We start from the raw sequence: 13,308 nt of genomic DNA, 5'->3' as shown, positions 1-13,308 counted from the left end.
TACAAAATTAAAACTTGTCTTTCTCATTATATTTAAATGGAAATAGCAGCTTTCTGATTTTGTTTACTAATTTATATCCCTGGCACCGCACAGAGTGCATGGTAGGTAGAAGCATCTCAATAAAGGCTTATTAACTAGATAAATAAAAACAAAGTAAAGAGAGATGATAGGTTTATAGATAGCCCCTTTTAAAATTTTCCCATAGCAGCTAATCTAACAGCAGAAAAAGAAGGGCAAAGGCTGAAATCAGAATTCTCTCATTCTGGCAGTTGTTTTCTTCATACTTTTTAGACTATCATAACAATTTGTACAAAATTATTGTAACACATCTTCTGGTCAATTAATCATACCATATTATAACAAAGCAAACTTCTGTGGCTCTAAAACAGTATGCTTGAAGTGTGTTCTACAAACAACCTAAATAATTATAACTGGAGAATAAATTAAACATGAGTATTCTAAGCCCTTAACATTTGTTAAGTGGTGGTGAGCAGAACTTTATTTCGGAAATGACTTGGCCTCATCTTTTTGTAGTTAAATGTTGTCTCATATTAGCCACCAGTGTTTCAAATACTGCATTTATAGCAATCATTATTTTCCTTTGTTATGTTGCAATACTTAAAACAATCTGACAAAAGCTCTGGATTCACACTCAAAAATAAATAAATGAATGCACTTATAAGTATAAACATATATTTTATACTAGTATTTAATTTCAAGGGATTCATGGAGTCCCTGAGAGGAAAATGGACCCAAAGTTTTACAATTCTTGTTTACAGGGCTTTTTCAACTTCCGACTCCTTTGTTCTCACACAAAAAATCATTTTTTTCTTTTGGAAGTGATTTCAATTTATTTTTTCCCATATAATCAGACTTGTACTTAACAACATCAAATTATTTTTTTAAAAACATATATTTATGAGATAATTTGAGACAAAATATTATTTTATCTTTGAATAGCTTCATACTGTGATTACTAACATAATTTGATATATGTGTCTATAGGTTTTGAATATTTTGTCACATTTTTCTTTGCTCAGTCTTCTTCCTTCTTTTATTTTAATATATTTGGGGACTTTAGTTCTTCTATGTTTTCTCTGCACTGGGTTTGAATTTGACATTCTACTGTTTTTCTTTTCATTACAATGAATGTTTCACATCTATTCTAAACATGTATAAAATAATTCAGTCATTTTATATTTCAAAAATCGAATATTTTAATTCCAACTTCTATCCTCCCATATTTCATGTTTATTAAATAGATTTTATTGTGTGGATTTGAAGTTTATGACATGATATTATGGGATACATATAAATAGCAAAATGATTACTACAGTGAGGTAGATTAATGTATCTATCATCTAACTAGTTACATTTTTGTGACAAGAGCAGCTAAACTCTACTTAATTGACAAAACTCTCTAATACAATGCAACTTTATTAACTTTAGTATTCATGTTGTATATCAGATCTCTAGTTTTCATCCTATATTTATGTTATTTTGTATCCTTTGACGCACATCTTCCCATTTTCTCTTCCCTCCCACCTCCACCCCACTATCTCTGAGTATTTGAGCTGTTATAAAACATATACTCCACATATAAGAGGAATTATGCAACATGCAATATTTTTATTTCTGTGTCTGGCTTATTTTACTTAGCATAAATCCTCCAAGTCCACCCACGTTGTGGCAAATAATAGAATTTGCTTCTTTTTTCAAACTGTGAATATTATTCCATATCATTCCACTTATATATATGTGTGTGTGTGTGTTGTATATATATGTTTATCTGTGGTATATATATACAACATATATGTATATGTACCACATACACATATATATGTACATATATACGTATATATGTATACAACATGTACATATATACAACATATATGTACCACATATATACGTATATATACAACACACACACACATATATATATATGTGGAATGATATGGAATAATATTCAGTTTAAAAAAAGAAGCAAATTCTATTATTTGCCACAACGTGGGTGGACTTGGAGGATTTATGCTAAGTAAAATAAGCCAGACACATACATATATATGTATACGTATATATGCATATATATATATGTGTGTGTGTATGTATACACAAACACAAACGTATATATATACGTATATATGTGGTACATATATACGTATATATACATATATATACACACCACATTTTCTTTATCCATTTGTCTGTCAATGAACATTTAGATTGTTAGGTAATTCCCATATCTTGGCTATTGTGAACAGTGCTGCAATGGACATGAGGTGCAAATATCTTTACATGGTGATGATTTTATCTTCTTTGTGGGGTAGCCAGAAAGAGATTGCTGGATCACATAGTAGCTCTATTTTCATTTCTTTACAAACCTTTATACTATTTTCTATCATATTCCATATTATTGTTGGTATTTTCAACTTCACTGATTAATCATTGATATATGATTTTGAGTCAATATTTATAGATGAAAATTTTTATAATTTAATTTCACCAACATCATGGGTCTGCCATAGGTTAACTGAGATCTGTATTGTATTATATATTTTGGAAGGTAAAAGTTCTCCCATTCCACCTCACCTCCAGGTTCCAGTCAGTAAGCTTATTTGCAACCTCTGAAGAGTAGTGGATAATTTATAATCTCTGTTTCACAGATCTGACAGAAGTTTTCAAATCTACTTCACACAGTTACCTTTCTATTTTGGCAGGAGGCTAGGAATTATCTCTTGTCATCACATTGTAATAAAACCTCAACTCCCTAATCATTGTCTTACTTACCATTTGATATCTCATGAGCTAGGCAGCTCCAACTTGTGCTCATCTGATCTGAGTTTTGGCAGCTGGAATGTTCATAGTAATTTCTTCTACTTCTACATTTTTTAAAACTTGAAATTATCCAGCATTTTTTTTTTTTTTTTTTTGAGACAGAGTTTCGCTCTTGTTGCCCACGCTGGAGTGCAATGGTGCAATCTTGGTTCAGTGCAACCTCCACCTCCCAGATTCAAGCAATTCTCCTGCATCAGCCTCCCGAGTAGCTGGGATTACAGGCGCCTGCCACCACGCCCAGCTAATTTTTTGTATTTTTAGTAGAAATGGGGTTTGATCATGTTGGCCAGACTGATCTCAAGCTCCGGACCTCAGGTGATCCACACGCCTCGGCCTCCCAAAGTGCTGGGATTACAGGCATGAGCCACTGCATCCGGCCAGTATTTTTTGTTTCTTTAATGAAACAGCTATTTCTTCTAATTTAGCTCACCCTGCCATAGTAACCAGAAGTCCTCATTTGCACTATTATACATGACACATTTCTTGGAGTGTAAAATTGTTTCTCCAATTTACCTGTAAATATGGAAAACTTGGCATTATCTGAAGTTTTACAATTAATTTAAATTTTAACTGTTTGGCATACTAATTGTTACTATCTTATTTTAAAAAAATTGGCTGTTTAAATGCTGCCTAGAATCATTTTCAAAAATTTAATACATTTAAAATTTAGTGTGCTTTATATTCCTTACATAAAAATAAAACTTTTGTTTAAATCTGCTATGGCATATATCTTGTGTGGAATTTGTGATCACAAAAACTGAAGAATTACAGAGTTGCGAGTAGCTCATCAAAATGTAAACTTGTTGTTTTTACTAATAATATTATAAACTTTAGTTTTATGTTTAAATGGAAAGAAAATACTAAAGTGCTATAAAAATTTATGTTTCTAACTTTTATTTAATGCTCATGGCTGTAGTTTCACGGAATCTCAAAATGGCAATGTATAAACTCTTGCCGTTTGACCTATAAATCCGAATATAATAACAGGTTTCACATATTTTAAGTAACATTGAAAGAATATTTTGTTTTCTGTCAGCCAAATTATATTATGTTATACACATTAGATAACGTTTTAAATACATCAGCTCATAGTAGGAATATCCTATTAAAAATTATTTGATAAATTTAAAAGTACAGTAAATAATCTGTGAATTATATGTTAGCTTGAAGTAGAGTAAGACAAATCATATTTATGTTAATATCACAAAGATGTATATCATAACTTCATTAATATATATCTTTTTTTTACTAATATATAATTGAATCCATTTTCAATTATGTGTTAAATTACATTTATTTTTGCTTATAGACAGGACCATATTTATCTCTATTTCCCACAGCATATTGATATTTAATTTTGTTTTGCTGAAAAATTATAAATTAGGTAAACAAAGATGAGGCCCATTAACAAGAAGATTTTGAGGAGAAGTTGGTTAGTTGTGTCAAAGAATGGATGGCTAGTAATAATATATGATATACTTTTATTCACAATTGCTTATCCTCCCACTTTCATGGAGCATGGATCTTTCATCACCCCAGAGGGTTACATGATCAAGTCCCTGAACCTCGCCCCATGAGTGCTCCGAACAGCAAAGTTCATGTTTTCATCAGATTTTCTAGGTGATCTGAAAATAGAAACATCTCTAAACCCACTTACAGATCTGGCTAATAAGTGCAAGCTTTACTTTCTCTGTGATTATCTAACCTAATAAAATATAAGAGCATTTTATGTTCCATGGCTAGGGAAATAGCATTATAGTTCTCATTCGGACTTAGTTAGGCATTGGTGGAACTGATATGTATTCAACTGGGAAGAACATTTGAAGCTACATGGATTTACATATTTATAAACAATATATGACCGTAATTTTAGTATATTGTTTTCTATAAGCATATCTGCAGTCTGTCATAAAACCTTTCATTAATTTCATCATTGCCATCACTTTTTTCATTGCATGTAATTGAATCTAGACTCTCTGAAAAAGTTAGGGAAGAGACTCATGGACCGAAAGAACATCTAAGCTTCTTAATTTATATTTCAGAGTTAAAGATTAAATAAATTACCAACAATGTGAAACTAGAGACAAAAAAAAAGAAGTCAAAATGTAAACAAAAATAGAAGTCAGTCTTCTGCTTTCGGTTTTGTCTTTACATCTCACTATCTTAACTTGCATAAAATAATAACAAAAATATCCCCAGGGAAGAATTCACAGGTTAACTGAACCGTTACTTAATATTTGCCTTTAGCATTACCAATGGTTCCCAAGGTAAGAGATAAAATGGGGACCTATTTCCTAATACATCTAGAGCAGCATTAAAACAAAGCTGGCCTTAGGCAAAATCCCAAGCTAGGATATATCCTAGGAGGCTTTAATTTATTTTGCCAGGGGTGTTTTTCCACTGCTCATTATCTTCTCTCAACAACCACATTAGAGTCCAGGAATTGTTGATAAGGGTTTTACCCCATAGGTTGAGTCTTCCAGTAATTTAAGCCAGTAGTCGTTTCAGAATGTGAAAATCACTAACTATTGTAAACTTGTGGCCCCCAATTTTTTATGTTTTACTGCCGGAGTGTATTAATCTACACTATATTTCTGGGGAAGTTATATGGAGTGGGAAGCCTTTGTATTTGCTGTTGAAAGATATCTTAGATGGTGACTGTCAGTGGGAAGGAAGTGGAATAAAAAATAATTGGGGGAATGAGGAAAACTCTATGGGGGGAAAGAGCCTTTTGGAATGGGCCTTTGAGGTGATGTGGGAAAGTACTTCTATAGAACAAGAAACCTCTTTAAATATGAAGCATTGGTTTTTATAATTTATATATATATATTTATATACATATACATTTTATATACATATGTTTAATAATAATAAATACCATTTACTGACTGTTACAATTTATCAAGCACTTTTGGCCGCTTTGAATATATAAAATTAATGCTACAATATTTCCATTTATCCATTTTATGGTGGACACTAGAACAAAAATTGAAATTACCTTAAAAGTGAAAGCATCATTTTGGTTAGGACTTCAGAAACAGATTTTCAGAAATGATTGTACTTTTAGAATTTCCTTTTAGGAAAAGCAGTGAATATGTAAGTGAAAAGTTGAGGTTGGAGAAAAGGAGATAGAAAAAGAAGGAAAAACATTCTAGATAGATTTAATCCGTACAAAGGCACTGATTTGCAAGCAACAAATATATTAATTCTTCATAATGACTATGTTACAAAATGAGAAATTAAAAAGTAAAACTAGGCTAAGATGGGGAGACATTCTATATGCAGCATGATGACAGTTATTGATAATGATTATGGATTTGTTAAGGAGAAAATAGAATTGGGAGGATATAGAAAAGCTCACAGAATAAAAAGATAGCCTGAAGAATTAGCCTCAAAAATAAATGTGCATAGCTGAAGGAACAGACAATGGACAGCATAGTTATTCATGGGCCTGGCCTGCTTGCCCTGCCTGGATGATACCATTGGGTTCTTGTTAACAGTGTCATTGCCTCCAAAAACTTCACAGCCCTCAATGCACAGTCTCAATGGCTACTGGTTAACAGCACGACCACTCTGCATCATCTCCAAATGATTTGAATCTTTGAGTCATTTCCTCTAATTACAAATCTTGCTTTAGAGCATCTGTGTGGCCAAGCTTGGTTCACCCATCTATGTCTCAGCTGTCAACATCCCAGGTGAGGTATTTACTGTCTGGTCACATTCAGCTCTCTACTAAAGGAGGACCTCTGGATCCATTTCCCACAAAACTCACACAATGGAGGCATTCCACAAATGGACAGGAGAATTATTTTTTGGACAGCAGTCAATTGAAGAAATAATTATAAAATTTTGCTTACATTTTAGATGCAAGAAGTTCTCATTTTGCAAGATCCTGTTATGCTCAAATTTCAGTTTTCATAGTTTAGTTAAATAACAACAGTTCCCTAACAAGAAGTTCACATTTTAGTTGGTGTATTAACTAAGAGTAAAGGTGTAAAGTACAATCTTTGCTGCTAGTTCTTCAGTCCACAAATCACCACATTAAAACAGATGAACATCACAATCAGTGACTAATTACACCTTTTTTTTTTTTCAAATTCTGTTGGTGATTGGTCACTTTACGTCTGTTATTAGGTTCATGAACAGACAGCAAAGCATGTATTTGCAACTTCTCTGTCTCCTGGTAATGTATCATTTTATAAAAATAAAAAAAAAACAGAAAGAGGGAATTGGCCAATAAAGATGAAAATGCCACAAAGAATCAAAAAGTGGTAATGCTGCAAGTGAAATTTGAATGTACTTATAGAAAAAAGAGCTAATTTTAAGACTATTAACACTGCTGCTGTTCAAGAGACTCTAGATACGTAGTTACGGGCACTCAATGAAGGTGAACGTATTCACATATGTAAAAATATTCTTTGTGAAAACTAGGACAATGTCTCAGAAGAAGTAACGCTGGCAAAAAAATTCAAATGAAAGAAAATTTCATAGATATTTCATGAAATTGATAAACGTTTATTTACCATATTAAAATCAATTATTTACCATATTAAAATCAATTAACTTTACAGAAAATAAAACTCACAGACTGTGAGTTTTATTTTCTGTAAAGTTAATATTTTTGCCCTTTATAATTATAAAGAATGTTAAGATAATATATTGTGAAAGTATAAAATCTGACTCCTCTTGAAATGAATACCTATTATGTTGTTATCCACTAATGAGAATACTCTCAAAAAAAATTGTGAATACAAAATCATGATTTTGTAATTCCATTATTCCTCCTGCATTTTTTTTGCCATTCTACAAGGAAGAGATTTTCCTTCCCTCATTTTATTTATTTGTGGATTTGTTTGTTTAGATGTATTCTTATTTCATTCTATGAGCTATAATCAATTACTCTTATTCGGACAGTGGAAGCAACTTTAAGCTGACTCCTGGCACAGTAATTTGTCCTTTAGATATGGCCCCATCATTTTTTGAGTACATCCCACCTTCCTATCATGGCCTATTTTTTCTTATATTTCCAAGGCTAATCTTTACCTACAAATTCTCCAAGTAACCTTCATTCCTTTTCATGAAGAATTATATTTAAAAATTAAGATTTAGTCTCTAATTATTCTCATTGCTCCTGAGTGTCACTGTCATTGGTTCTGGACTCTTCTGAGTGTACAGAGCTAGACATCAGATTTAAACAGGACTACATATGTAAAAACATGCATGATGTTGATCTGTATCTATCTATCATTGATATCTGTCTATCTAAAGCTATGGATTTATATTGATAAGGGCTCAGTAAGCAGAGATTCTATATTTAACATTACAGCTCAGTGAGTTAGTTTTGTTCGTTTACAGAAATATGGACCAAAACGCAGCCCACAGTGAGTTAGTTGGAAATGCCGGACCTATTTTGGTTTTACGTAGAAGAAGGAATTCATAAGCTTAGGTGAATTGGAAATCCATATTAATCAAGTTGCTCCAGAGAAACCGAGCCAGTAGTTGTTTGTGTGTGTGTGTGTGTGTATGTGTATGTGTATTTATATATATATATATATAAGTGTTTATGTATCTATGTGTATGTGTTTGTGTGTGTGTTTGTTTATATGATTCATAATACAGTATTGGCTCACGTGATTATGGAGGCTGAAATATCCCAAGACCTATAGTCAGCAAGTGGAGACCCATGGGAGAACTAATATGTAGTTGTAGTTCCAGTCCAAGTCCAAAAACCTAAGAATCAGGAGAACCAATGTTGTAAATTCCAGTTTGAACACCTGTGGGTTAGAGACCCAAGAAGAGCTAATGTTTCTGTTTGAGTCTGAAGATTGGAAAAAGGCCAGTGTCCCAGCTCAAAGTAGTCAGACAGGAGGAGTTCCCCATATCCCTGTATCATTCCACCTGGGTGACAGTCCTACTTAAAGTCATTCAGTCATAATTCTACAGATGGTAGATTTGTCCCATTAGTTCCTCAGTCACCTCCACTTCATATCCAACAGCAGACAAATGATCCTAGACTTCTCTTTCCAGATACGTAGCACCATTTTCCAACAGTAATGAATGTGGTTATCATTATTATGAATGTATTAACTTATTCCTTAATGCTACAATATGCAGACAGTATTAACAGTTACACAATCGTTAGTCAACATCTTCGATAAAAATAAATTACTAACTACAGTTTAATGTTTGCTTATTTTTTGTCTTTAACTTGAAAGTATATAGTCAGATTACTCTGTTCAAGAGTTTTGAGTTAATTCCCCTATTTTGCCAATGTGATTGTATATTTTCTTTAATGGACGGTTAGGTACATTTGTCTCTGCATTCCACTTTCTACCATGTTTGATAGTTACATATTTATTTTTTGATTATGTAAAACATAACATGGTTCTAAAAGTTAAACTAATGTAAGTGTTATACTCAGAGAAATATTATTCCCTTATCTCTTTTACCCTATTTGTTTTGACCCTCTCTTATCCACACATTCCAACTTCCCTCTGAAGGCGACTGATTGCATCAGCTCCTGTTTTATCCTTCATGAGTGTGTATGTGTGTGTTTGTTTTGTTTTGCACAAATTGGCAAATATGTGTATTCTTTATTTGTTCCCTTTATTTCATGCATAAAAGCTAGCAGACCATAGACACTGTTTTGCATTTTGCTTTTTGCACTACATCAGCTGTTAAGAAATTATTCCACGTTAATTCTATTAATTCATACCTATTTTTATTACAGCTCACATTACACCATTTTAAAAATGTGCCATAATGTGTTCTTTAAATCTCATATGTGTTGGTTTTTTTAAGTTGTTTTACTGTATATTCTAATTTCAAATACTGTCACAATGCATAGACTTGTTAATATGATTTTTCATACAGATGGATAGTTATTTTTCAGGTAAGGTACTGAAAGAGGGATGCCTGATCTAAAGGTTACATTTGTGTTTGTATTAGATATTGTCAATTTCTCCTTCAAATTATTATACCAATTTGCATGCTCAACAGCAATGTGTAAGTGGTAGTTCATTATCTTACTAACAGACTATGTTGCTATTGTTTTCTTTTACCTGTTGCCATTTCAATCAGTGAGAAGACATCTGAATGTTGTCTATATTTGTCTGAATGACTTTCAAAATGCTTTATATTATAAAATATGTGTTTGTTTTAGTGAATTTTCTCACATCTTGTACCCATTTTTCTAAACCACTTTTTGCCTCTTTCCTTTAATTTTTAAGAATTTTAAATTATACTGATATTTGCTGTTTACATATTGCACATATTTTCCTCCTAGTTTGTCAGTTGATTTCTATTTTATGGTTTTTATCACGTTAAAGTTTTATTTTATGTGCATTGATTCTGTTTTATCAATTATATCCTTTCCTTCTCACTTCATTTTTTCCCTTGAATTTACATTTTAGAAAACACTTCCTAATTGAGCAATCCCACTATTGGGTATGTATCCAAAGGAAATAAAATCAGTATGTCAAAGAGATATCTACACCCCCATGTTCATTGCAGCATTATTCATAATAGCAAAGATAAGGAATAAACCTATGTGTTCATCAAGATGAATGGATCAAGAAAATATGGTATATATACACAATGGAATACTATTCAGCTTTTAAAAAGAAATTCTGTCATTTGTAACAATATGGATGAACCTGGAGAATATTATTTTAAGTGTAATAAGCCAGGTCCAAAAAGACAAATAATGCATGATCTCATTCATATGTGAACACTAAAATAGTTGATCTCATAAAAGTACAGAGCAGAATGGTGTTTACCAGGAGCTCATGGTGGGAGGGATGGGAGGCTAAGAAGATGTTAGTAAAAGGATACAAAATTTCAGTTAGATAGGAGAAAGAAATTCAAGAGCTCTTTTGTAAAACATGGTGGCTATAACTCAAAACAATGTATTATATTCTCGAAAATTGTTAATAGAGAGAATGCTAAGTGTTCTCCTCACACACAAAAAGTAAGAATATGAAGTAACACATATATTAACAAGCTCAACTATCTATTCCATAATATATACATATTTCAGAACATCATGCTGTACATAATACACGTAATTTTTATTCGTTAAATAAATAACAAAACAAAAACAATACCCTATGTTCAGATTATAAATGCATTCATGTTAACTTCTAGTTACATACATGGTGTAATTTTTTACAATTAGAAACATAATCAATTGGGGGGTTAATTATTGTATGTGATGTGAACTCTGGATCTAATTTTATCTTTTTAAAATGTACTTAGTCTGATTTTTAGCTCATCTATTTAATAATAATTTAAAGTTTTTTTGTTTAGAAATAAATTGAAAACAAATTTTTGTAATAAAAAACTATTCGTAATATAAAATGAAGTAAAGTTTCATGTATAATTATGCAATCAGTGGAAAATAATATAATTCACATCACACATTTATTATGTGGTTTTTAATTGAATTCTAATGTAATAAAACTCATGGTATATTACTCTTTGAAGAAGTTCCATTAAATTCACTCTACCAACATTAAAAGATACATTCCTATAAATAAATGTGGTCAAAATTAGTATCAAGAATCTTAAATTAATTTTGTAGTTCTCTTTCTGTTATATTGGAGAACATAAATCATTTGACAATGTGAGCCACCGCGCCCGGGCAGTAATCTTAAATATATTCAATTTTTATTAAAATTATTTTAAATAAATAATAAAAGCTTGGCCGGGCGCCGTGGCTCATGCCTGTAATCCCAGCACTCTGGGAGGCCGAGGCGGGAGGATCACGAGGTCAGGAGATTGAGACCATCCTGGCTAACACGGTGAAACCCCGTCTCTATTAAAAATACAAAAAATTATCCAGGCGTGGTGGTGGGCGCCTGTAGTCCCAGCTACTCACAAGGCTGAGGCAAGAGAATGGCGTGAACCCGGGAGGCGGAGCTTGCAGTGAGCCAAGATCGCGCCACTGCACTCCAGCCTGGGGGACAGCGGAAGACTCGGTCTCAAAAAAAAAAAAAAAAAAAAAGCTTTGCTTACATAAGCCATGCCTGTCTTCTCACCACTCATTTTATTATCTTTTCCACTCATCACTTTATTAATTTGTTCTTCTTAAGGATATTATTGACCATTATGTCGATAACATAATAGAAGTTTTCAGTTCTCATTTCATTTAATATTTTTGTATATGCCCTTGATCATGAGTTCCCACTCAAGGTCTACTCACTTATTTTCTTCAACTGTGTTACAGAAAGGAAATTTTATAGCAAGACTTTTTATTTCTTATGAACTGTAGTGTATGAGAAGGAAGGAGGAAAATACTTTTTGAATAAGCCAGAATCAGGGGACAAGCCTCTCTGATTTCTTAACACATCAAACTTTGGGACAATCAAAGGCCTGCTCAAAAAACTGTCTTGAGATCAGAAGAGGATGGGTTTCAGTCCATTCAGATGATGAAGATGAAACCTCGTGGGACTCAGCAGGAGAGGGAAGGTGGACTATAGGACTGTAAGGTAGTAAACTTCAAAAGGGTTATTTGAAAGTGTATTCTGATAACTTAGATTTTTAAAGAGATCTCAATTCAGATGATACGGTGATGTCTTGGGAAATTTGAAATTCTTTTTTATGGTTTTAACTTTTAGAACAGAGAACATGTAATTATGCTGACTAGTAGAATGTGTTCCTTTTCAAATACAACTATACTGGTTTAATTCTTCCAGTTCTCTTTTGTTTCTTTTATCATTTCCTTGTCATAGTCTACCAAAATTCACTAATCTCTGTCTTCTAAATACATACTAAATCCATTATTTTATCTCTCAATGTAAAGAAGTTAATTCAAGTCATTTTACATTTTGCCTGGACTATTGTGATAACCTCCTTCCTTCTTCCTTGTATCTATCTGTGCATACTCTCCATCTAACCATTCTCCAGTCAGAGCCCAAAAGAACCATTCAGACCTTGTTATTCCTAGACAGGAACTCTCCTCACCACTCTTGGAAAACACTTACAGTCTGCAAGATTTTGTACAATTTGGCCTATAGCTTCCTCTTCCAATTCATCTTATCATACATTTTCTTTACCAATAATACTACAGGCATTTTGGCAATATTTAGTTCTTGCAGTGCAATCCTGAGACTTTGGGGATGCTTCTTTTTTCAACCTGCAATACCATCTACCCTTATCCTTATGTACATTTACTTAAGACATAGGGTGTACCAGGTTAGATAAACTAAAATGATTTACTGCAACAAACATCAGAATAAATATAATCTTTATTATTGAAAGTTTAATATTCCAGCATTCACTCTTATAAGGATAATACTAACTACCATCAATATAATCCTCTGGATTGCGTATTATAAATGGTATATTATTTTGTACAACTTAATGTTAAAAGTTTTAACTGTTTGTGTTTTAGCTGCTTTAATTACCTTGACATTCTCTGGCGATATTATTAAGAGACCATGTTAAATTACCATCATGGACAGGTGCGGTGGC

This window comes from Nomascus leucogenys, chromosome 5, assembly GCF_006542625.1.
Source record: "Nomascus leucogenys isolate Asia chromosome 5, Asia_NLE_v1, whole genome shotgun sequence".
NCBI lineage: Eukaryota > Metazoa > Chordata > Mammalia > Primates > Hylobatidae > Nomascus > Nomascus leucogenys.
The sequence above is the reverse complement of the archived record's forward strand: the minus strand, read 5'-3'. Positions refer to the sequence as shown.